Below are 24,131 nucleotides of genomic sequence, written 5' to 3'. Positions count from 1 at the left end.
GATCGATAATAGGATTTGTCACTCTGTATATCGGAGAGGTATCTCTGGGCCCTCTCGGTAATGCTCATCACTATAAGCCTTGCAAGCAATGTGACTAATGAGTTAGCTGCGAGATGAAGCATTATGGAATGAGTAAAGAGACTTGCTGGTAACGAGATTGAACTAGGTATGATGATACCGACGATCGAATCTCGGGCAAGTAACATACCGATGACAAAGGGAACAACGTATGTTGTTGTGCGGTTTGACCAATAAATATCTTCGTAGAATATGTAGGAACCAATATGAGCATCCAGGTTCCTATTGGTTATTGATCGGAGATGTGTCTCGATCATGTTTACATAGTTCTCGAACCCGTAGGGTCCGCACGCTTAACGTTCGATGACGATTATATTATGAGTTATGTGTTTTGGTGACCTAAGTTTGTTCGGAGTCCCGGATGAGATCATGGACATGACGAGGAGTCTCGATATGGTCAAGAGGTAAACATTGATATATTGGAAGGTTATGTTCGGACACCAAAATAGTTTCAGAGAGGTTCGGACATTTTTCGGAGTACCGTGAGGTTACCGGAACCCCTCGGGAAAGTTAATGGGCCTACTTGGGCCTTAGTGGAGAGAGGAGGCAGCGGCCAGGAGGTGGCGCCCCCCCCCCCTCCCAGGCCCAATCCGAATTGCACAAGGGGTGGGGGTGCAGCCCCCCTTTTTCCTTCTCCCTCTCCAATTCTTTCCCCCTTTCCAACTCCGAAAAAGGAAGGGGGAATCCTACTAGGGTGAGGAGTCCTAGTAGGACTCCCCCCCTGGCGCGCCCCCTCTAGGCCGGGCGCCCCCCTCCCCTCATTTATATACGTGGGCAGGGGGCACCCCAAAGGCACATCAATTATTCTCTTAGCCGTGTGCGGTGCCCCCCTTCTTGAGTTTACTCCTCCGGTCATAGCGTCGTAGTGCTTAGGCGAAGCCCCGCGCGGATCACATCACCAACACCGTCACCATACCGTCGTGCTGACGAAACTCTCCCTCGACCCTCTACTGGATCAAGAGTTCGAGGGACGTCATCGAGCTGAACGTGTGTTGAACACGGAGGTACCGTATGTTCGGTACTTGGATCGGTTGGACCGTGAAGATGTTCGACTATATCAACCGCATTAACCTAACGCTTACGCCATCGGTCTACCAGGGTACGTGGACACACTCTCCCCCTCTCGTTGCTATGCATCTCCTAGATAGATCTTGCGTGAGCGTAGGATTTTTTTTTGAAATTGCATGCTACATTCCCCAACAGTAAGGACGCGTTTGGTTGCTCAGATTAGGCCTAGCCAGGCTCACAAGGGAAGAAAACAGGTTGTTTGGTTGCCTGGCCTGTATCAGAATCTTGGCCCTCACAAACCTTAAAGCAGTCCTCAGTGAGGCCCGCTAGGAACGGCCGAATCGGCCGTTTCCAGCAAGCCAAGCCCGATAAATGCATGGGAGGGGAACACGGCGCTGATCTCCCGCGCCCACGGAGAGAGCTCGTTCGTCTCTGAAAGAGCTGTGGGATGAGTTGGTGTCACCGCCGCCGATTCGGTCGCCCTATATAGCCAACCTCCCCGCAGCAAAAAAAACTCCCCCTCGGCATTTCCCTCTCTCGAGCTTTCCCTACGGCGGGGTCCACATCAATGATGAGGTAAACTGCGCTACTGCTCTGGCCATCGCTTGATGGCGGTGACGATTCGACTCCTCCTCTTCTCCGACATGTTCAGCGCCTCATTCGCGGCTGCTTTGATGATGTCTGTGAGTTCATTCACCCCCTTCTCTCTACTAGTTCTAGCTAGATCTGTGGGCATGTAGCAGTGTTAGATCTGTGACCATGTTGTAGCATTATACACCACTAATCTGTGTGAGTGTAACGCGAGTATGTGTGCTAGTTTGTTGAACTCCCTACTATGATTTGAGTTGTTGTGTTGAACTAGGTCATCTGTCTATGCATGTGGTAGTGCTTGTTTGATCTGTCCATATGTAGTGTTCGTTCATACTGTTAGTGTCTAATTTAGTGGTAGTTCGTATTGTCCATGTGTAGTGTGTTGTGGTCTTCATGATGCTTACACTTGTAAGACATGAGGACGCAAGAGTTTAGTCAGGCCCTAGTCCTGTCCTAGAGCCAGTTCCTGGCGTCCTACGTCAAGGAGTCCCAGCCTCCCATCCGCCAGATGCCTCCTGGTTCAAATGTTTTTGAGGTGTCGGATACGGTTCCTCAATTTGTGGCTTCAACATTTGTGTTGGCTCAGCCCAATGTTGCAGCTCATGCTGTTGCTCGAAAGGCATCCACAAAGGATAATAAGGACGGCAGGGGCAATCCCATGAAGTGGCAGCCATTCCTATTGATGTTCGTGCTTAACAGGCTATGTGGGATCATAGCTAGTGGGGTTAGGACTGACAAGGGCTTCAAGGAGGTGCACTTGAACACTGTTGCAAAGTAGGTGTTCAACTTTTGTGGACATGAGGCCACCTCGACTCAGGTCTACAACCACCTCAAGAAGTGGAGAGCGAGGTGGATCATGGTGTACAAGATCAGAGACCTGAGCGAGGCCTCATGGGATCAGGACATTTGCTCGATCCTTTTGGAGGTAGAGCACTACCAAGGCCACACCGCGGTTAGCTCGCTCACCATGACATTCTAAGTCACCACGTGTTTAAGCCTATGTAGCATGTCATTCTAACTAACCACTATGATGTGTTTCTTTCTTACACTCACCCCAAGCACGCATAGCTCACCAATGGAAAAAAAAGCCTAGCTATGGCGTGCCAAAACCAGCCTTGCTGGCGTATACGCCCAACACCACCAATATGGCGCTAGTGAAAATATTTAGTGATGGGGTTGGCAAACATGTCAGTAGTATTTTAGTACTGATGGCGTGTCACCTGGCTAACGCCAGCAATATATCGTGTTATATATGGCGTTTATTGTGAACCAACGCCAACAATTTGTATTTTCTAGTAGTAAAAAATATATACCCAGCTATTAGTATATGTGTAGCCATTTAAACTTCTAGTGGTAACTTCAAATCCACAAACATTAGTGATCAACTAGCTAGCTAGCTACAAGCAAAAGTGATCCGCTAGCTAACTAACTACATATATGCACACATTACATGTCTCGACGATGAAGAATGATCTTCATCTCACGCAACTTGTTCATGTTGCTCTGTCCCTCCTTTCTATAATGGACTATGAGGGTCTTCAGTTCCGCCCTCTCGGCCTTCAGGAGTCGTATCTCCTTCTTCATAGACTCGGTCTTGGTGACCAGTTTGTCCTTGTGGTCGATGAGCTTCAATTTCTGTTGCAATTTAAGCATGAAAACTCTGTTGCATTTCAGTTCTTGTCAGAAAATTGCCGTGCTTATGCAAACACAAATTGTCATCTTTATCATTCTCGTGACAACTAAGGCCCAATTCTTTTGGCCGATTCTCGCATAATCTTGAGAATCGACCCTCCACCCAGCTTCTCTCGGAACCTTGAACTCATATTTTTTTACAATCCTAACTAGGATGCCATCAAAATGGGAGAATTAGCCAAAAGAACGAAGCCTAAAGATACCATCAAAATGTTCGTAATTGCCATCCCTCCCAGTGAATGTTCGTTTGCCGGAGAATTAACAGGTGGGAGTATCATTATCTCTACTCCTAATGGAGCAGTTGGTGAATAGTCTCCATGGTTTATTCTTGCTGGGTTTTTTTTCTCTCCTCCCACCACCCCCTCCCATCCTAGTCCATCGGTTTATTTTTCTCTCCACACCTTTTTACAACCAGGACTTTCCTAACGTATAACAAATCACGGATCTAACTTCCTTAAATTATTCATATCAATCGATTCCTTTTATTGGTTCAATTTGTCTTAGGAAACAAATAACAAATTTTTAAGAAACAAATAATAGATTTGAATCTAACTTTCCTAACTTATCTAAATCAATCGATTTCTCTCATTAGTGAAATTTGGTTTAGGAAACAAATAACAGACACGTCACAAACTTTCCTCCCAATAAATAGTTTCTTAACATTTGCAAACTTTCCTAATCAGACACATCACAAACGGGCAGGTACTGATATCATGTTACCAAACAATAAAACCCCATTTGCATAGAAATTAGTTCAAAATCCTAACTTTCCTAAATTTCTACCTTTCCTTGATAACATCCAATATTTCCTATGTTTTCCACCTATTGAAGGGAATCACCCCTCCATCAATATTAACATTTTTTTGGAATGAGATCTCCGACTTATGATTTTTTTTGCGATTCTTCCCAATTGTGACCTCTCCTTCCGCTCCGGCTCCTTCTCGCATAATCACCTCCACCACAGCCAGCTGACGCCACCCTAGACCTCTTGCCTCTCCACACCTTCTCCGCCACCTCCTCCTCGTACTCCATTGACAATCCCTCCGCCACGTTTGTCCACGGTGGTGTCGAGGACATGGCGCAACAGCGTACCAGTGGTAGAGCAGCGCATAGCAACAGAAAGAAGCACACAACAGGCGAGGCAAGCGACGATGGTGGAGGGCAGAGATGCGGCCGGCGTGGCTAAGGGGGTGGCCGGCAGAAGATGGCCGCGAACATGTCTACAGCTTGAAATGATTCACTTTCTAGATTTCTGGATTCAAATGTTGCATTGTAACAAATTTGCTTCCTTAAGGCGTGGGATGCTCCTGTGATGACTTGTTTCGCCTCATATATCGTTCCAATTCCTGAAAGCGCATCCATGAGATGTTGCACATTATGTGGAGCAGAAGGGACATCTGAGGAGCTCAATTCGATTTTACTCTCGCTAAATGCTAGAAGAACTTTTTTTTATTTCAGTGTTCTTCATTGAGTTGTTCGATTGCCAAACGATTTTCATGCTGCTTAGCATTGGTTGAATTTCATACCATAAGTGAATGTGTGTACAACTTCAAAGGATTCCTTCTAGTTTTCTGGTCTAAAATGGGGCAATGTATCAAATCTGCTTCCTTATGGTGTGGGATACTCCAGTGATAACTTACTTCACATCATATATCGTTCAATTCCTGAAAGCACATCTACCAATGCTGCACATTATGTCGAGCAGAAGGGACATCTGAGGAGTTTTGTTCGCTTCTTGGCTTGCTTCATGTTTGCACAACTCTTTCTATTTTTAGTGTTGTTGTTGTTGGAGGATTTGGTTTGATTTTAATGTTTCATGCTGTTTAACACTTGGTTGAATCTGATACCACACACAAACATGTGTGGAGCTTCACATATGAGCAATTTTTGTCGAGATTTCTGGTCTGTCCTTTCGTTTCTTTCTAGGTGTTGTTGCAACTTTGCGTGGAACATCCAAACATTTTAAGAGCAATATGATTTGCCAAACCAAATTATGAATTACAGAAACAATGGATATTTTGAGATTGTTAGTCTGACTAGTTTACAAACTCTAGGCATTGAATCACAGAACTGACACTGCATCTGCTGATGTGATGCTATTCATTTATTTGCTTTGTTGAGTGAAGTATTCACAAGCTTCTTCTGTACACCACTGGCGAAACCAACACTAGTTACAACTCTTTTATGGTCCATTGTACTTCATCGGCTCTGCAGTTCACTATAATCTCACAAGAAGGCCTTTTTTCTTCTCTGCACAGTTAATGACCCAGTTGCTCTTAAGCTCCTCTAAGCAAGTCAGGTGACTGAGACTGATTGGTTGCCTTGATGCTTGAATAACCGAGTAATATTCGAGGGATCAGTATTGAGCATGGTGAGATTGAGACTTTCAAGATTGTCCATCTGTCCTCGATTCCAGTTCTCCACATCCGTTTCAGCATATTTCTGTCTTCTATATTGAGACTCTCATATATCGTTCCAATTCGTGAAAGCGCACCCACGAGATGCTGAACATTATGTGGAGCAGAAGGGACATCTGAGGAGCTCAGTTCGATTTTACTCTCGCTAAATGCTGGAAGAACTTTTTTTATTCCATTGTTCTTCATTGAATTGTTCGATTGCCAAACGATTTTCATGCTAATTTGGCACCATAAGTGAACAAGTGTATAACTTCAAAGGATTTCCTTTTAAGTTTCTGGTTTAAAATGCTGCCATGTATCAAATCTGCTTCCTTAAGGCGTGGGATACTCCAATGATGACTTACTTCACATCATATATCGTTCCAATTCCTGAAAGCACATCTACCGATGTTGCACATTATGTCGAGCAGAAGGGACATCTGAGGAGTTTCGTTCGCTTCTTGTCTTGCTTCATGTTTGGACAACCATTTCTATTTTTAGCGTTGTTGTTGTTGGAGGATTTGGTTTGATTTTAACCTTTTCATGTTGTTTAACACTTGGTTGAATCTGATACCACACACAAACATGTTTGGAGCTTCACATATGAGCAATTTTTCTGTCGAGATTTCTGGACTGGCCTATCGTTTCTTTCTGGGTGTTGTTGCAACTTTGTGTGGAACATCCAAACATTTTAAGAGCAAGGCAAACATGTGTGGAACTTCACATATGAGCAATTTTTCTGTCGAGATATCTCGTCTGGCCTTTCGTTTTCTTTCTCGGTGTTGTTGCAATGTGGAATATCCAAACGGGAAAATTTACGAGCAAGGCAAACATGGGTGGAGCTTCACATATGAGCAAACACATGTGTACAAACCAGTGTTCTAGTCGCATCCACTTTGTCTCTGTCAGCAAGCCGAGATGTCTCGTTCATTTGACGAGGGGAGCTGTATGGTGCTCAATCTATTGCCTAAGCCAGGATATATTGGCATCTGAAAGATCCAGTACATGGTGCACCTCTTATTATAAAGTTATCCTTCAAAAAAGATTCAGTGCATGATTGAGTGCATGGAGTGATCTGGAGCTATGGACAGCTTCTCCCCTGAAGCTTAAAACCTGTAGTTTCTGTTCAGATTTTGTAGGGTGCTGGAATGTTTGGAACTTCAGTTTTGTACCTGTTTTTGCTTTCTCTCCGCGCTGCGATAGGCAGAGGTCGGTGAACAGAATTGGAAGTGGCTGTGATGTGCTCTCCTTTTGATGAAACGGAACCGGGGTCTAACATTTTTTTTCTGGGGAAAAAAATAGTCACATTTCGTTTTGCAGGTTATTTTGTTGGTTCATAATAAGCAAAACCATCCCTTGCCAAAAGAAAAAAAACCTAGCTTGCAGCTTGACGGACGGGTTGGTACAGAAGGGGACAGAACAAGGGGAAGAGATAAGATGTTTGTCCAGGACCAGGAATATCACGCAATTGGGTAACTCTACGAGGCTGAAGATGTAGATGTTCCTGCAACCCACCTTGTTATACATCTTGTCCATTTGTTGTCCATCCGGCGGCCCATAATCAACTGGTGCATCCGGTGCACCCATTGATGTGTTGCACATGATACACTCTTCTCGGCACTCCCTTGCCTTCTGTATGCCAAAGGATTTTTCTTCTTCTGCTCTGATGATAGTATATTATTGTGTTTCTTTATTAATTTTTATTGGACCATTTGGAATGAACCCCGTCACAAGAGTGCTCCTCCAACCGTCTCAAGAACATCAAACTCGAACCGAAACTTTGGGTTGCCACTGGTGCCAACAAACAAGGGAATATAATACCGGGATAGTGATGATCTTTTTGTAACAAGTGGCATATGTCCTCATGTGCATCGTGCAAACCATCTATTCCCTTAATCGGATGAGGCAAATCTTATGCCTCCGTTTTGAATAAAAAACAGTACTCCCTCTGTTCTTTCAATCTAAAAAAGTGTCTTATATTAATGAGCAGAGGTAGCATATTATTACTTCCCACAAAAAAAGTATTATTACTACATTTTTTTCCGGCGATGTTCCTTTTTTTAGGGGTTTTTCCAGCGACATTCTGATCTCCTCGTTTGCAGCGTGTACCTATGTTGAGAAAAAAAAATCAAGCGAGCTTGCACCCAAACATAATTAAGCCTGCCGAACACAATTGCCCCCACACAGGGAATCAGGCCCCATGCAGAATCACGGGCCTGTGAAACACAAGTACCCTCACGGGTAATCAGGCCTGCGAGCTTGTACCCAACAACTGGCTAATGAAGCACATCCCCTAAAAAAAGGCTAATGAACCACAGCGCTATGATTTGGTTTAGTACCACCTCGCCAGCCGAACAAGGGAGGTTGGGAGAGCATGAGTATATAATTAGCACCAGGGCAACGTTACAACATACTTACCTGGACGGGGTCGACGGCCGATCAAGAAGGGTCGTGGCCTAGATCAATGGCTCACATTGCACCTGGTGAGCGCGTTGGCCTACCATCTCCTCAAGTGGGAGAGTGGACGTCGTAATTTGTGGTAGAGGGGGTACGCGTTCGCGCGGCCCCTGCCAATCTATAAAATTTAAAATTTGGTTTTATTCACTTGCATTGTGTTGCATATACAAAACTAAAATTTTGCATCTTGCTGCTCAGTGTTACATATAAGAATAAATTTTCAAGTGCAAACATCCTCTGAATTGTGATGACATCTTCAAAGTGATGGCATATTTATTCAAAATAATGCTGGAGACTTGTTTTTCTCAGGCCCTGCCCTCCGCTTCTGCACATTTTTTAGTACTGTACCAAATTTAGTGCGTACAGTTTGACTGCTAGTTTGAACTAACTAGATAAAGGAATACTAACGAATGCACCAATTGTGCACATAGTTCGACCTTGTCGCTGTAAGAGATACATCGTGGGAATTGAATTTCATACGCTCACTCACATGTGCAGAGTGTTTACCTCCAAGAACAAGGCATTGGAATTTTCAACACTCATCATGCAATTATAGCCTGAATAATTCAGAAGCTGAAAGGAAACAGCTTGCATGGTGAGACTGGATGTTTGTTTGCATCAAGTATTTCTACAGCTTGCATGGTTGAGCAAGAAATTGGTTATTCCTAAATTTGCGGTTACAGATCGATACTATTGATTCACATATACCGAAACTTGAGGCTCAACTTCAACGCTTGAGAATAAGTTTGCATCTGCATCCAAACTGAATTGTTGTGTAACCATTCAGTCTATCATGGAGACATAACTTTGGGTTAGTATACCATTTTTTTACACCAACGAGTTCCCTGCATATATTTGAGAATGGCTAATATGACATGGTCATCTCTGTTTCACAGGCTAAGCTAAATCCAGATCAGGGGCACCTGTTTCCAGGAAGAGAATACTATAACAAATACGAGTAAGTCCTGGCCAAGGACAACAAATAGATCGGAGAGCATACATAGCTACTTAATTATGCACGAAGAAACTTTAGAAGATTCTATATAATTCAATCAAAGAATTTGATCATAAAGTGACAATTTATCATATCCCAACAAACACACAACAATTACATAATATTGATCCAGATCATGTGAGATGCTACTTTTTGAGCTTGCGTTGGTTTTTCCCTTGAAGAGGAAAGAGTGATGCGGCAAAGTAAAGATAAGTATTTCCCACAGTTAGAGAACCAAGATATCAATCCAGTAGAAGGTACAGGCAAGTCTCCAATCTATGCACCCACACAAACAATCAAACAGTTGCACCCAACGCGATAAAGGGGTTGTGAAACCCTTCATGATCAATTGCAAGGATGAGATCTGGTAGGGATAGATATAAACGATTTCTAAAACGTAAAACAAAATAAAAACAAATAAGTTGTAGCAATGTATTTTTGGGGTTTTTTGGTTTATATATCTGAAAAATATATGATGGAAAATAGACCCGGGGGCCATAAGAATTCAGATGAGGTTCAAATAATATTCATAAATAATCTGATCATAAATCTACAATTCATCGGATCTCGACAAACACACCGCAAAAAAGTATTACATCGGATAGAACTCCAAGAACATCGAGGAGAACATTGTGTTGAAAATCAAAGAGAGAGAAAAATCCATCTCGCTACTAGCTATGGACCCGTAGGTCTGTGGTAAACTACTCACGCATCATCAGAGGGGCGATAGTGTTGATGTAGATGCCCTCCGTGATCGAATCCCCCTCCGGCAGATTGCCGGAAAAGGCCCCAAGATGGGATCTCACAGGAACAGAGACTTGCGGCTGTGGAAAAGTATTTTGGTGGAAGCTTATGTTGGTTCGGGAATATTTGGAAATTTATAGGCCAAAGATTAGGGTTAGAGGACCTCCAGGGGGCATGCCCCTACGGCTTGTCGTTGTTGGGGAACGTAGCAGAAATTCAAAATTTTCCTACGAGTCACCAAGATCTATCTATGAAGAGACTAGCAACGAGGGGAAGGAGAGTGCATCTACATACCCTTGTAGATCGCTAAGCGGAAGCATTCAAGAGAACGGGGTTGAAGGGGTCGTACTCGTCGTGATTCAAATCACCGGAGATCCTAGTGCCGAACGGACGGCACCTCCGCGTTCAACACACGTACAGCCTAGTGACGTCTCCCATGCCTTGATCCAGCAAGGAGAGAGGGAGAGGTTGAGGAAGACTCCATCCAGCAGCAGCACAACGGCGTGGTGGTGGTGGAGGAGCGTGGCAATCCTGCAGGGCTTCGCCAAGCACCACGGGAGAGGAGAAGGGAGAGAGGTAGGGCTGCGCCAGGGAGAGGTCAAAACTCCTCTATTGGCAGCCCCAAAACCCTCAAGTGTATATAGGGGGAGAGGGAGGGCTGCGCCCCACCTAGGGTTCCACCCCTAGGGGCGGCGGCCAGCCCAAACCCATCTAGGGTGCGGCCAAGGGGGGGAAGAGGGGAAACTTGCCCCCCAAGTTAGGTGGGTGCGCCCCCTCCCCCAAACCCTAGGCGCCTTGGGCCCTTGTGGGGGGGCGCACCAGCCCACCTAGGGCTGGTCTCCTCCCACACTTGGCCCATGCAGCCCTCCGGGGATGGTGGCCCCACTTGGTGGACCCCCGGGACCCTTCCGGTGATCCCGGTACGTTACCGATAAAACCCGAAACTTTTCCGGTGACCAAAACAGGACTTCCCATATATAAATCTTTACCTCCAGACCATTCCGGAACTCCTCGTGACATCCGGGATCTCATCCGGGACTCCGAACAACATTCGGTAACCACATACTAACTTCCTTTATAACCCTAGCGTCATCGAACCTTAAGTGTGTAGACCCTACGCTTCGGGAACCATGCACACATGACCGAGATGTTCTCCGGTCAATAACCAACAGCGGGATCTAGATACCCATTTTGGCTCCCACATGTTCCACGATGATCTCATCGGATGAACCACGATGTCAAGGACTCAATCGATCCCGTATACAATTCCCTTTGTCTAGCGGTATAGTACTTGCCCGAGATTCGATCGTCGGTATACCGATACCTTGTTCAATATCTTTACCGGCAAGTCTCTTTACCCGTTCCGTAACACATCATCCCGTGATCAAACCCTTGGTCACATTGTGCACATTATGATGATGTCCTACCGAGTGGGCCCAGAGATACCTCTCCGTTTACACGGAGTGACAAATCTCAGTCTCGATTCGTGCCAACCCAACAGACACTTTCGGAGATACCTGTAGTGCACCTTTATAGCCACCCAGTTACGTTCTGACGTTTGGTACACCCAAAGCAATCCTACGGTATCCGGGAGTTGCACAATCTCATGGTCTAAGGAAATGATACTTGACATTAGAAAAGCTTTAGCATATGAACTACGATCTTTGTGCTAGGCTTAGGATTGGGTCTTGTCCATCACATCATTCTCCTAATGATGTGATCCCGTTATCAACGAGATCCAATGTCCATGGTCAGGAAACCGTAACCATCTATTGATCAACGAGCTAGTCAATTAGAGGCTTACTAGGGACATGGTGTTGTCTATGTATCCACACATATATCTGAGTTTCCTATCAATACAATTATAGCATGGATAATAAACGATTATCATGAACAAGGAAATATAATAATAGCTAATTTATTATTGCCTCTAGGCATATTTCCAACAGTCGTGTCCTCGTAGGTCTTCTAACCTCCTCTCCAAGTCTCGTAGGTGTCTTTTGGTCCAAGAAAAATCATCACGAATGTTTTATTCCGTTTGGACTCCGTTTCATATTCCTTTTCTGTAAAACTCAAAACTAAAGAAAAAATAGAAAGTGGCACTTGCTCTAGGTTAATAGGTTAGTCCCAAAAATAATATAAAATAGCATATTGATGCATATAAAACATCCAAAATAGATAATATAATAGCATGGAACAATCAAAAATTATAGATATGTTGGAGACGTTTTATGAGGCAAGTCATGGGAATTTTGTACTAACTAGCACATATGCCGGTGCGTTGCGACGGAGAGATTTTTTTTGCAAGAAGCAACGATAAAGATAATTGACGTGTCATCCAAAAAAGGTCTTCACACTGATAGGCGACAGAGCAAGGAGTTATGGTCTTCTCGTTGGATATGTTTGACACGGAAAATCTTGATAGTGCTGGGGTTGGTCGGCGTGGTGGCGAGCACCCAACTCATGCCTTTTTGCCTTCGGGTCTGTCTCCATTTTCGGGTTATGCCTGCCAGCTCATTTGGTGGCTACACGGCGAACTTGGCACACGGTTGCTTCGACCACTCTATCCTACGACACGTAGCCAGGTCGATTATTAATTGTAGTGCATAAATCTCGTTTTATTAGCATAATTAGGCATGAATGTCCTTACTTTTTAGGGTTTATTCTCTTTGATTATTTTAGTGCTCAAGTGCCGATAATTTTGCTCTAATTAAAACCAAACAACATATTCTCTTTTATTGGCATATGCCGACAGTTTCTTTCATTTACACTCAACCAGCATAGAACGACCATGCACTGCTAACCTATGGCCAGCGCGAGTATTTAAGAAAATAATATAGAGTCAAATTAGGAATATATATTAAAAAAAATTGAACATTCAAAAAAATATGAATTGGTGAATATTCTTGGAAATGTGAACAATTTTTTAAATCCCGAACAATCAAAAAATCCGAACAGTTATTTTTTGAAAATTCCAATATTTTTGGGAAAACACGAACAAAATTAGAAACATTAATATGTTTTGAGATTCACAAATAATATTTTTAAAACATGAAAATTGTACAAAAACACAAATATTTTTAAATTTTTGATTTTTTTAAGGGGAACATTCAAAAAATATTTAGAAAATGTTTTCTTAGATGAAAGTATTATTTTGGTTTGTGAATATTTCACTAAAACATGAATATTTTAACATATGGAACATTTATAAAATGTAACTTTTATTAAAAATCTCGAAGACTTTTTGAAAAACACAAATAGTTTCTAAAAAATGAGAAAATTTCGAAACAAGATTTTTAAAATTTTCAAATATTTTTCAAATCAGGAACACCACTTTTGAATTCTGAACTTTTTTTGAATATTTGAACAAAATTTGAAATTTTGAACATTTATGTAAAAACAATTGGTAAAAGAAATAAAGATAGAAAAAAGGAAAAGGAAATACAAAAAAAAGAAGGAGAAAGGAAGAGAAAAAATAAAAATAGAACATCGAAAAAGGGGAAACGGACCGGCCCAATCTTAGGAGCCCTGTGGTTAGTTTCAACTATTTATCGCTTGATGCAAGAAATAAGCTCTTCCCAACTGCGTGGGCAATAATAAATGGGCTGGCTTTGTTGGACCGGAGCACGCGTGGCCCAATTACGGAATTCTGGACAAACATTTGTTCTTTTCTAGCGGATTGACGCACAAAAGTTTAGTACCACCTCAGATACAAAAAAAATCTTCTTGACGGTGAACGGATGAAAAAATTGAAGAAATGCACCTTGCTTTTTTAGTAAAAAAGGTATAGAATCACAAGAGAGAAAGAGAGAGAGAGAGAGAGAGAGGATGTCATCTAGCTACTGCTATGGACCCTAAGGTCCTGTGGAAACTACTCACACATGGTCATGGTGGCTACTCACACAATGACTCAATTCTCGAAAACTATCTGCTCCAACCCTCTTAAAAAAGTTCACTTTAATGAGACCAAAAAGTGATTTTATAGTACGAGGAAAGCATGTAGACAATATTAAAAAGTGAAACATAAACGTCAATTAGATGAAGAAGGAAATACAAATCAGAAGAAAAGTGAAAAAGAAAAATAATAAATAGAATGAAAAAAACATAAAGGAAATCGGCAGATGGGTCAGGCCATCACTGTGCGACACTCGATCTGGTCTGGTTTAGTCCCACCTCGCTAGCGAGAGAGGCGGAGGTGGGAGAGCTGGTGTATATAACTAGCCCATGGAGCACCGGTGCAACTTAAATACCTAGACGGGGTTTACGACTGATCAAGAAGGGTCGTGGCCTAGATCAACGGCTCACATTGCACTTGGCGAGCATGTTGGTCTATCATCTCCCCAATTGGGAGAATGGACGTCAAAATTTATGGTAGAGGGGGTATGCGCTCGCGCGACCCCTGCCAATCCATCAAAATTAAACTTTAGAATTTCATCATTGCAGCTATGCACGTTTTGCAAGTTGCTTCTACTTGGTCAAGCAAGTATACATGGTATTTTTTTGCTATTAATAGTTTTGCAATGCCAAGAATTTCCAAAACATACAACTCTATGTGAGTGTGGCCACATGAATTTTGTAGCCAACCAATTTGTAGCCAATATTTCGGCCAATACCAAACTTTAACACTAAACCAAGCAAGTTTTCAATGGTATATCGAATAGCGGTATTACAAACTGATTTGATTCACCATATTCCTTGCGAAGAAATCTTCAAAACAAGTCAAGGCCCTAGACTATGATAAATAGGTAGTTAGCTTAATCATGGACTTGCGATGTGACCAGTAACTTATGGGAAGCAATACCATTCTTCAGCTAGGCAATGTTCGCTACTCCCTCTCTCTCAGTTTACAAGGCGTGCCCGTACCCCTAGGTCGTCAATTTGACCAACTTAATACAAGTCATATATTACAAAAAATATACCAATATAAACTTCAGATGTTCTATTTTCAAAAGATATAATTTTGTGTTATATAAACTTCAGACGTTCGCTAAAAAGGCAACGAGACTATGAAGAGTATAATTTGTTCCACAAGAAAAAAGAGATTTTTATTCCGATTCTTGCGAAGATCGAACAATCTGTAGTCAAATTATTTGGCAATTAGCAAATAAAGTTCATGCTTTTCAAATAGGTGGGCCATTGATGGAGTTGAATGATGGAGTTGAATTACGCGTCACATGGGCTTCCACCACCACCAACCACCCCGACATAAAACCACACATGAAAATACTCCACTAATCCAGCGCTCCTCCTCCAAAGCACTTCTCCACCGTTCCTCCCACTCAAAAGAACCCCCTTTCTCATTTCTTTTCAAAATCATCGCACAACACGCGCGTCGGCCCCTTGGAGCCGTTCCAAATCCCTCACCGCCCTCTCCCTCTTCCTTGTTCCCCAATTCTCGGATCCTGAACCCCTCCTGCTGCTCGCTATGACACGTGCCCACCCAATGTTTGACCGAAATCCGGCCAGGCGGCAGAGAAGATGTATGCGGTGAAGGGCAGCGTGCGGTTGGAGGTGGTGCATTTCGACAAGATCACGACGCGTCTCAAGAAGCTTGCATACGGCCTCAACCAGAACCACTACGACCCCGCGCTCGTCGCGTAGAAGGCCTGCGCCGGCATCTACAGGGGCATCACCACCTCCAAGCTCGACAAAATCGTCGCCAAGGTCGTCGCCGTCATGAGTGCCTCCCACCCCGATTACGCCCCCGGTAACCCAATCCCCCTCTCCTCGACTTGTCCCCGGCTGTGTGGCAATCGTCAAGCGTCTTGTACACTCAACAGAGGCGGTGCGTCGCGAGATGGCGTGCTCTGCAGAACTGGATGAAAGTTGGGCGCCACCATCATGATGGTGCTTGACATTGGTGGCGGCGACCACTTATTCACCAGAGTGGATGGAGTCACTCACGCGAGGAGTGGACGAGACGCCCCCAAGCACAACCGAGGCAGGATACAAGTGGAGGATGTACTCACTACACGAATTTGTGGTGGTCATTGCGCGTGGCAGTAAGATCGATGGGGGCATGATGCATCCCTGTAGGATCCAACGTTGTCCGAGGGAGAGGAACCAGGAGGCCCAGGCACAAGTTTCCTCGACTTGCCTCTAAAATTGCCTTACCGGGCGCTCCCAATGGCTCCATTCTAAAAGGATGCCTGCTCCAACCTCATCAAAACAAAATTCACTTTAATGACACCAACAAGGAATTTTTTTTATAGTAAAAGTATGAGAAAAAACATGTAGACAATGTTAAAAAGTGAACTATAAACGCCAATTAGATGAAAAGAAGAAAATACAAATGAGAAGAAAAGTGAAAAGGAAAATAATAAATTGAAAAGTAAGAAAAGAAAAAACAAACAAACATAAAAATATGAAACATGGGTCGGGCCATAACCGTAAGACGCTCTATTTGGTTTAGTACCACCTCGCTAGCGAGAGGAGGCGGGGGTGAGAGAGCCGTTGTATATAACTGCCCCCCAAGGCATCATTGCAACTTACATACCTGAACGGGGTTTATGACAGATCAAGAAGGGGTGTGGCCTAGATCAACGACTCATGAATGTTGCAGACCCATTGACTAAGCCTTTTCCACGAGCAAAACATGATCAACACCAAGACTCCATGGGTGTTAGAATCATTACTATGTAATCTAGATTAGTGACTCTAGTGCAAGTGGGGGACTGAAGGAAATATGCCCTAGAGGCAATAATAAAGTTGTTATTTATATTTCCTTATATCATGATAAATGTTTATTATTCATGCTGCAATTATATTGACCGAAAACTTAGTACATGTGTGAATACATAGACAAAACAAAGTGTCCCTAGTATGCCTCTACTTGACTAGTTCGTTAATCAAAGATGGTTGTGTTTTCTGACCATAGACATGTGTTGTCATTTGATGAACGGAATCACATCATTAGAGAATGATGTGACGGACAAGACCCACCCGTTAGCTTATCATATTGATCATTAAGTTTTATTGCTATTGCTTTCTTCATGACTTATACATGTTCCTATGACTATGAGATTATGCAACTCCCGAATACCGGAGGTGTGCTATAAAGATGCTCTACAGGTGTCTCCGAAGGTGTTTGTTGGGTTGGCATAGATCGAGAATAGGATTTGTCACTCTGTGTATCGGAGAGGTATCTCTGGGCCCTCTCGGTAATGCTCATCACTATAAGCCTTGCAAGCAATGTGACTAATGAGTTAGCTGCGAGATGAAGCATTATGGAATGAGTAAAGAGACTTGCCGGTAACGAGATTGAACTAGGTATGGTGATATCGACAATCGAATCTCGGGCAAGTAACATACCGATGACAAAGGGAACAACGTATGTTGTTGTGCGGTTTGACCAATAAATATCTTCATATAATATGTAGGAACCAATATGAACATCCAGGTTCCTATTGGTTATTGATCGGAGATGTGTCTCGATCATGTTTACATAGTTCTCGAACCCGTAGGTCCGCACGCTTAACGTTTGATGATGATTTGTATTATGAGTTATGTGTTTTGGTGACCTAAGTTTGTTCGGAGTCCCGGATGAGATCATGGACATGACGAGGAGTCTCGAAATGGTCAAGAGGTAAACATTGATATATTGGAAGGTTATGTTCGGACACCAAAATAGTTTCAGAGAGGTTCGGACATTTTTCGGAGTACAGTGAGGTTACCGGAACCCCCCGGGAAAGTTAATGGGCCTACATGGGCCTTAGTGGAGAGAGGAGGCAGCGGCCAGGAGGTGGCGCCCCCCCTCCCAGGCCCAATCCGAATTGGACAAGGGGTGGGGGCGCGGCCCCCCTTTTTCCTTCTCCCTCTCCACTTCTTTCCCCCTTTCCAACTCCGAAAAAGGAAGGGGGAATCCTACAAGGGCGAGGAGTCCTAGTAGGACTCCCCCCTGGCGCGCCCCCTCTAGGCCGGCCGCCCCCCTCCCCTCATTTATATACGTGGGTAGGGGGCACCCCAAAGGCACATCAATTGTTGTCTTAGCCGTGTGCGGTGCCCCCCTTCCAGAGTTTACTCCTCCGGTCATAGCGTCGTAGTGCTTAGGCGAAGCCCTGCGCGGATCACATCACCAACACCGTCACCACACCATCGTGTTGACGGAACTCTCCCTCGACCCTCTACTAGATCAAGAGTTCGAGGGACGTCATCGAGCTGAACGTGTGTTGAACACGGAGGTGCCGTATGTTCGGTACTTGGATCGGTTGGACCGTGAAGATGTTCGACTACATCAACCGCATTAACCTAACGCTTATGCTTTCGGTCTACCAGGGTACGTGGACACACTCTCCCCCTCTCGTTGCTATGCATCTCCTAGATAGATCTTGCGTGAGCATAAGATTTTTTTTTAAATTGCATGCTACATTCCCCAATAGTAAGGACGCGTTTGGTTGCTTAGATTAGGCCTAGCCGGGCTCGCAAGGGAAGAAAACAGGTTGTTTGGTTGCCTGGCCTGTATCAGAATCTTGGCCCGCACAAACCTTAAAGCAGTCCTCAGTGAGGCCCACTAGGAACGGCCGAATCGGCCGTTTCCAGCAAGCCAAGCCCGATAAATGCATGGGAGGGGAACACGACGCTGATCTCCCGCACCCACGGAGAGAGCTCGTGCGTCTCTGAAAGAGCTGTGGGATGAGTTGGCGTCACCGCTGCCGATTCGGTCGCCCTATATAGCCAACCTCCCCGCAGCAAAAAAAACTCCCCCTCGCCATTTCCCTCTCTCGAGCTTTCCCTACGGCGGGATCCACATCAATGATGAGGTAAACTGCGCTACTGCTCTGGCCATCGCTTGATGGCGGTGACGATTCGACTCCTCCTCTTCTCCGACATGTTCAGCGCCTCATTCGCGGCTGCTTTGATGATGTCTGTGAGTTCATTCACCCCCTTCTCTCTACTAGTTCTAGCTTGATCTGTGGGCATGTAGCAGTGTTAGATCTGTGACCATGTTGTAGCATTATACATCGCTAATCTGTGTGAGTGTAACGCGAGTATGTGTGCTAGTTTGTTGAACTCCCTACTATGATTTGAGTTGTTGTGTTGAACTAGATCATCTGTCTATGCATGTGGTAGTGCTTGTTTGATCTGTCCATATGTAGTGTTCGTTCGTACTGTTAGTGTTTAATTTAGTGGTAGTTCGTATTGTCCATGTGTAGTGTGTTGTGGTCTTCATGATGCTTACACTTGTAAGACATGAAGACACAAGAGTTTAATCAGGCCCTAGTCCTGTCCTAGAGCCAGTTCCTGGCGTCCTACGTCAAGGAGTCCCAGCCTCCCATCCGCCAGATGCCTCCTGGTTCAAATGTTTTTGAGGTGTCGGATACGGTTCCTCAATTTGTGGCTTCAACATTTGTGTTGGCTCAGCCCAATGTTGCAGCTCATGCTGCTGCTCGAAAGGCATCCACAAAGGATAATAAGGACGGCAGGGGCAATCCCATGAAGTGGCAGCCATTCCTATCGATGTTCGTGCTTAACAGGCTATGTGGGATCATAGCTAGTGGGGTCAGGACAGACAAGGGCTTCAAGGAGGTGCACTTGAACACTGTTGCAAAGTAGGTGCTCAACTTTTGTGGACATGAGGCCACCTCGACGCAGGTATACAACCACCTCAGGAAGTAGAGAGCGAGGTGGATCATGGTGTACAAGATCAGAGACCTGAGCGAGGCTTCATGGGATCAGGACATTTGCTCGATCCTTTTGGAGGTAGAGCACTACCAAGGCCACACCGCAGTTAGCTCGCTCACCATGACATTCTAAGTCACCACGTGTTTAAGCCTATGTAGCATGTCATTCTAACTAACCACTATGATGTGTTTCTTTCTTAGACTCACCCCCAAGCACGCATAGCTCACCAGTGGAAAAAAAGCCTAGCTATGGCGTGCCAAAACCAGCCTTGCTGGCGTATACGCCCAACACTACTAATATGGCGCTAGTGAAAATATTTAGTGATGGGGTTGGCAGACACGTCAGTAGTATTTTAGTACTGATGGCGTGTCACCTGGCTAATGCCAGCAATATATCGTGTTATATATGGCGTTTATTGTGAACCAACGCCAACAATTTGTATTTTCTAGTAGTAAAAAACATATACCCAGCTATTAGTATATGTGTAGCCATTTAAACTTCTAGTGGTAACTTCAAATCCACAAACATTAGTGATCAACTAGCTAGCTAGCTACAAGCAAAAGTGATCCGCTAGCTAACTACCTACATATATGCACACATTACATGTCTCGACGATGAAGAATGATCTTCATCTCATGCAACTTGTTCATGTTGCTCTGTCCCTCCTTTCTATAGTGGACTCTGAGGGTCTTCAGTTCCGCCCTCTCGGCCTTCAGGAGCCGTATCTCCTTCTTCATAGACTCGGTCTTGGTGACCAGTTTGTCCTTCTGGTCGATGAGCTTCAATTTCTGTTGCAGTTTAAGCATGACAACTCTGTTGCATTTCAGTTCTTGTCAGAAAATTGCCGTGCTTATGCAAACACAAATTTTCATCTTTATCATTCTCGTGACAACTAAGGCCCAATTCTTTTGGCCGATTCTCGCATAATCTTGAGAATCGACCCTCCACCCAACTTCTCTCGGAACCTTGAACTCATATTTTTTTACAATCCTAACTAGGATGCCATCAAAATGGGAGAATTAGCCAAAAGAACGGGGCCTAAAGATACCATCAAAATGTTCGTAATTGCCATCCCTTCCAGCGAACGTTCGTTTGCCGGAGAATTAACAGGTGGGAGTACCATTATCTCTACTCCTAATGGAGCAGTTGGTGAATAGTCTCCATGGTTTATTCTCGCTGGGTTTTTTTCTCTCCTCCCACCACCCCCTCCCATCCTGGTCCATCGGTTTATTTTTCTCTCCACTGTTTTTTACAACCAGGACTTTCCTAACGTATAACAAATCACGGATCTAACTTCCTTAAATTATTCATATCAATCGATTCCTTTTATTGGTTCAATTTGTCTTAGGAAACAAATAACAAATTTTTAAGAAACAAATAATAGATTTGAATCTAACTTTCCTAACTTATCTAAATCAATCGATTTCTCTCATTAGTGAAATTTGGTTTAGGAAACAAATAACAGACACGTCACAAACTTTCCTCCCAATAAATAGTTTCTTAACATTTACAAACTTTCCTAATCAGACACGTCACAAACGGGCAGGCACTAATATCATGTTACCAAACAATAAAACCCCATTTGCATAGAAATTAGTTCAAAATCCTAACTTTCCTAAATTTCTACCTTTCCTTGATAACATCCAATATTTCCTATGTTTTCCACCTATTGAAGGGAATCACCCCTCCATCAATATTAACATTTTTTTGGAATGAGATCTCCGGGTTATGATTTTTTTGCGATTCTTTCCAATTGTGACCTCCCCTTCCGCTCCGGCTCCTTCTCGCATAATCACCTCCACCACAGCCAGCTGACGCCACCCTAGACCTCTTGCCTCTCCACACCTTCTCCGCCACCTCCTCCTCGTACTCCATTGACAATCCTTCCGTCACGTTTGTCCACGGCGGTGTCGAGGGCATGGCGCAACAGCGTACCAGTGGTAGAGCAGCGCATAGCAGCAGAAAGAAGCACACAGCAGGCGAGGCGAGCGACGATGGTGGAGGGCAGAGATGCGGCCGGCGTGGCTAAGGGGGTGGCCGCAGAAGATGGCCGCGACAGGAGGCGGCGCAAGGTAGGGGCGCGACAGCGGGGCAAGCGAAGGGATAGGCGATGGCAGACGGGGCGAGCGCAACCAGCGAGAGTGTGACACGCGGCCAGGGTGTGCATCGCGCGGGGCACAGTGGTGCGGTGGCTTTGGCGAGCGTGATGGCAACGACGGGCACGACGGACGCGGTGTGGCACGTGCGTGGGCATGGAGAGCCAGAGAGGGAGTGGCCCCGCGGGCGCGGAAGAAGAGCTGAAGGCTCGGGCATGGGTGCGCATAGGAGCGGGCATGTGCCACGGGGTCAATTCGAGGAGCTCAGTGGCTACCCCTGCAATCGCCATGGCGGACGACGGTTCTCGGCCACGGCGAAATACCTAACGAGAGCAAACGAGAGGGGAAACTGGGAAAGGCAAGAGGAGATCACGACGGTGTCAATGGCACCCTAGGGAAAGACAGGGAGCTCGGGGCGGCGCGGATCGAACGGCAATGTCGCTGTGGCTGAAGGTTGAGGAAGGCGGCAGCGACGTCGATCTGGGGGTGTTGGACTTGATCTTGTTGGCGCAGACGAAGTAGCAGAGGCATTCGGAGCTCCTCGACAAGCTCCTAACCAGCAGGGAGGGCAGTGGCCGTGTGGACGGGGCCGGTCATGGTGGCCGTGGCATCTGACTTCGTCCAGATCATCGGGATTGAGCGAGCGAGGAGGAGAAGTGGATCTGGGAGGGGGCGTCGAGGAGGAGGCCATGGGGGCAGGGAAGGCAGGGCGTCACCGTTATCCATTCCCCTTTGATGCCGACGAGGTGGTCGGGCGGGAGCCCGACTCTGTAGCGACGGGCTCGGGGAACAGGAGAAGACGACCGTGTGGGGACTGGACCACTAGGCCGGTTTGGTGGCAAGGCCCGGGGGTAGGGGGAATCCCTTTTCACCGTCCTTTTGATTTTAATGTATTCTAATCCGTTTCTCCTTTTTAACACCGTTTTCTAATTATTCTTATATCAACAAAATGGATTTTGTTAATTGTGAAACTATGCACACAATTCGAGCACAATATTTTTAGTGGCACAAAAAGTTTGGGGCCAAAAGAAAATACATAAAATTAGGTTTATATTTAATTGGTTATTTTAACTACTGTTGGACCTCTTATTAATTTAACAAGATTTAATTTTTGGGTCAAATAATATTGGGCTCAACATGTCAAAGATAAGTGGAATTTATAGAATATGGTGAACATTTTAGTTTTACTGTTTGACGAAATAATTTATTTGACTTTATTTTAGGTTTGAATTGGGCTTTGATTTTTATCAAGTGGCAGTTTGGTTTAGCAAGCCTGATGACATGACATCATTAGGGGGAGGTCACTGTAGCTAACGACTTGAGGTGTTACATAATCTTCCCATTTCTGAAATTTCATTAATATATGATGTCTACTACACAATCTTCTTCTTGTAGACGTTGTTGGGTCTGCAAGTGTACAGGTTTGTAGGACAGTAGCAAATTTTTCTCAAGTGGATGACCTAAGGTTTATCAATCCGTAGGAGGCGTAGGATGAATATGGTCTCTCTCAAACAACCCTGCAACCCAATAACAAAGAGTTTCTTGTGTCCCCAACACACCCAATACAATGGTAAATTGTATAGGTGCACTAGTTCGACGAAGAGATGGTGATACAAGTGCAAAATAGATAGTAAATATAGGTTTTGTAATCTGAAATAATAAAAACAGCAAAGTAACTAATGATAAAAGTGAGCGTAAACGGTATTGCAATGATAGGAAATAAGGCCTAGAGTTCATACTTTCACTAGTGCAAGTTCTCTCAACAATAATAACATAGATAAATCATATAACAAGCCCTCAAGATGCAACAAAGAGTCACTCCAAAGCCACTAATAGCGGAGAACAAACGTAGAGATTATGGTAGGGTACGAAACCACCTCAACGTTATTCTTTCGGATCGATCTATAAAAGAGTTCGTACTAGAATAACACCTTAAGACACAAATCAACCAAAACCCTGATGTCACCTAAATACTCCATTGTCACTTCAAATATCTGTGGGCATGATTATACGATATGCATCACACAATCTCAGGTTCATTCAACCAACACAAAAGCACTTCAAAGAGTGCCCCAAAGTTTATATCGGAGAGTCAAGAACATATGCCAACCCCTATGCATAGGTTTTCAATGTCACGACACCCGTAAGTTGATCACTAAAAGATACATCAAGTGACACATGATATCCCACGAAATTCCTAAAAACAAGCGAGCAAAATTCACGCTTTTCAAATCCGGCCGGCCACGGACGGAGCCGACGGAGGACACAACGCGCTCCCCCGCTCCCACTCTTACTGAAACGTGGGGCCCCGCTCCCACACAAGCACCCACGCAGTCACCACCAACCTTCCCCACCCAAAATCGCGCGCGAAAATCCCCCCCCGCTCCCGCGCTGCTCCTCCAAACCGCTCCCCCCTCCTCCCGCCCCCGCTCCCAAAAGCGCCCCCTTTCCTCC

The 24,131-nt window shown here is 44.6% G+C and overlaps 2 non-coding genes across 2 annotated transcripts; both read left to right on the top strand.

Moving 5' to 3' along the window:
- Positions 1 to 8,175: 8,175 nt before the first annotated feature.
- On the top strand, positions 8,176 to 8,336 carry LOC119326847. Its single transcript, XR_005158212.1, has one exon. It is a non-coding gene; the product is annotated as a U1 spliceosomal RNA (small nuclear RNA).
- A 5,866-nt stretch (positions 8,337 to 14,202) lies between these two features.
- LOC119326863 lies at positions 14,203 to 14,363 on the top strand. The gene has a single exon (XR_005158227.1). It is a non-coding gene; the product is annotated as a U1 spliceosomal RNA (small nuclear RNA).
- The last annotated feature ends 9,768 nt before the right edge of the window (positions 14,364 to 24,131 follow it).

Source organism: Triticum dicoccoides, chromosome 6B (genome assembly GCF_002162155.2).
Source record: "Triticum dicoccoides isolate Atlit2015 ecotype Zavitan chromosome 6B, WEW_v2.0, whole genome shotgun sequence".
Taxonomy (NCBI): Eukaryota; Viridiplantae; Streptophyta; class Magnoliopsida; order Poales; family Poaceae; genus Triticum; species Triticum dicoccoides.
The sequence above is the reverse complement of the archived record's forward strand: the minus strand, read 5'-3'. Positions and strand labels throughout refer to the sequence as shown.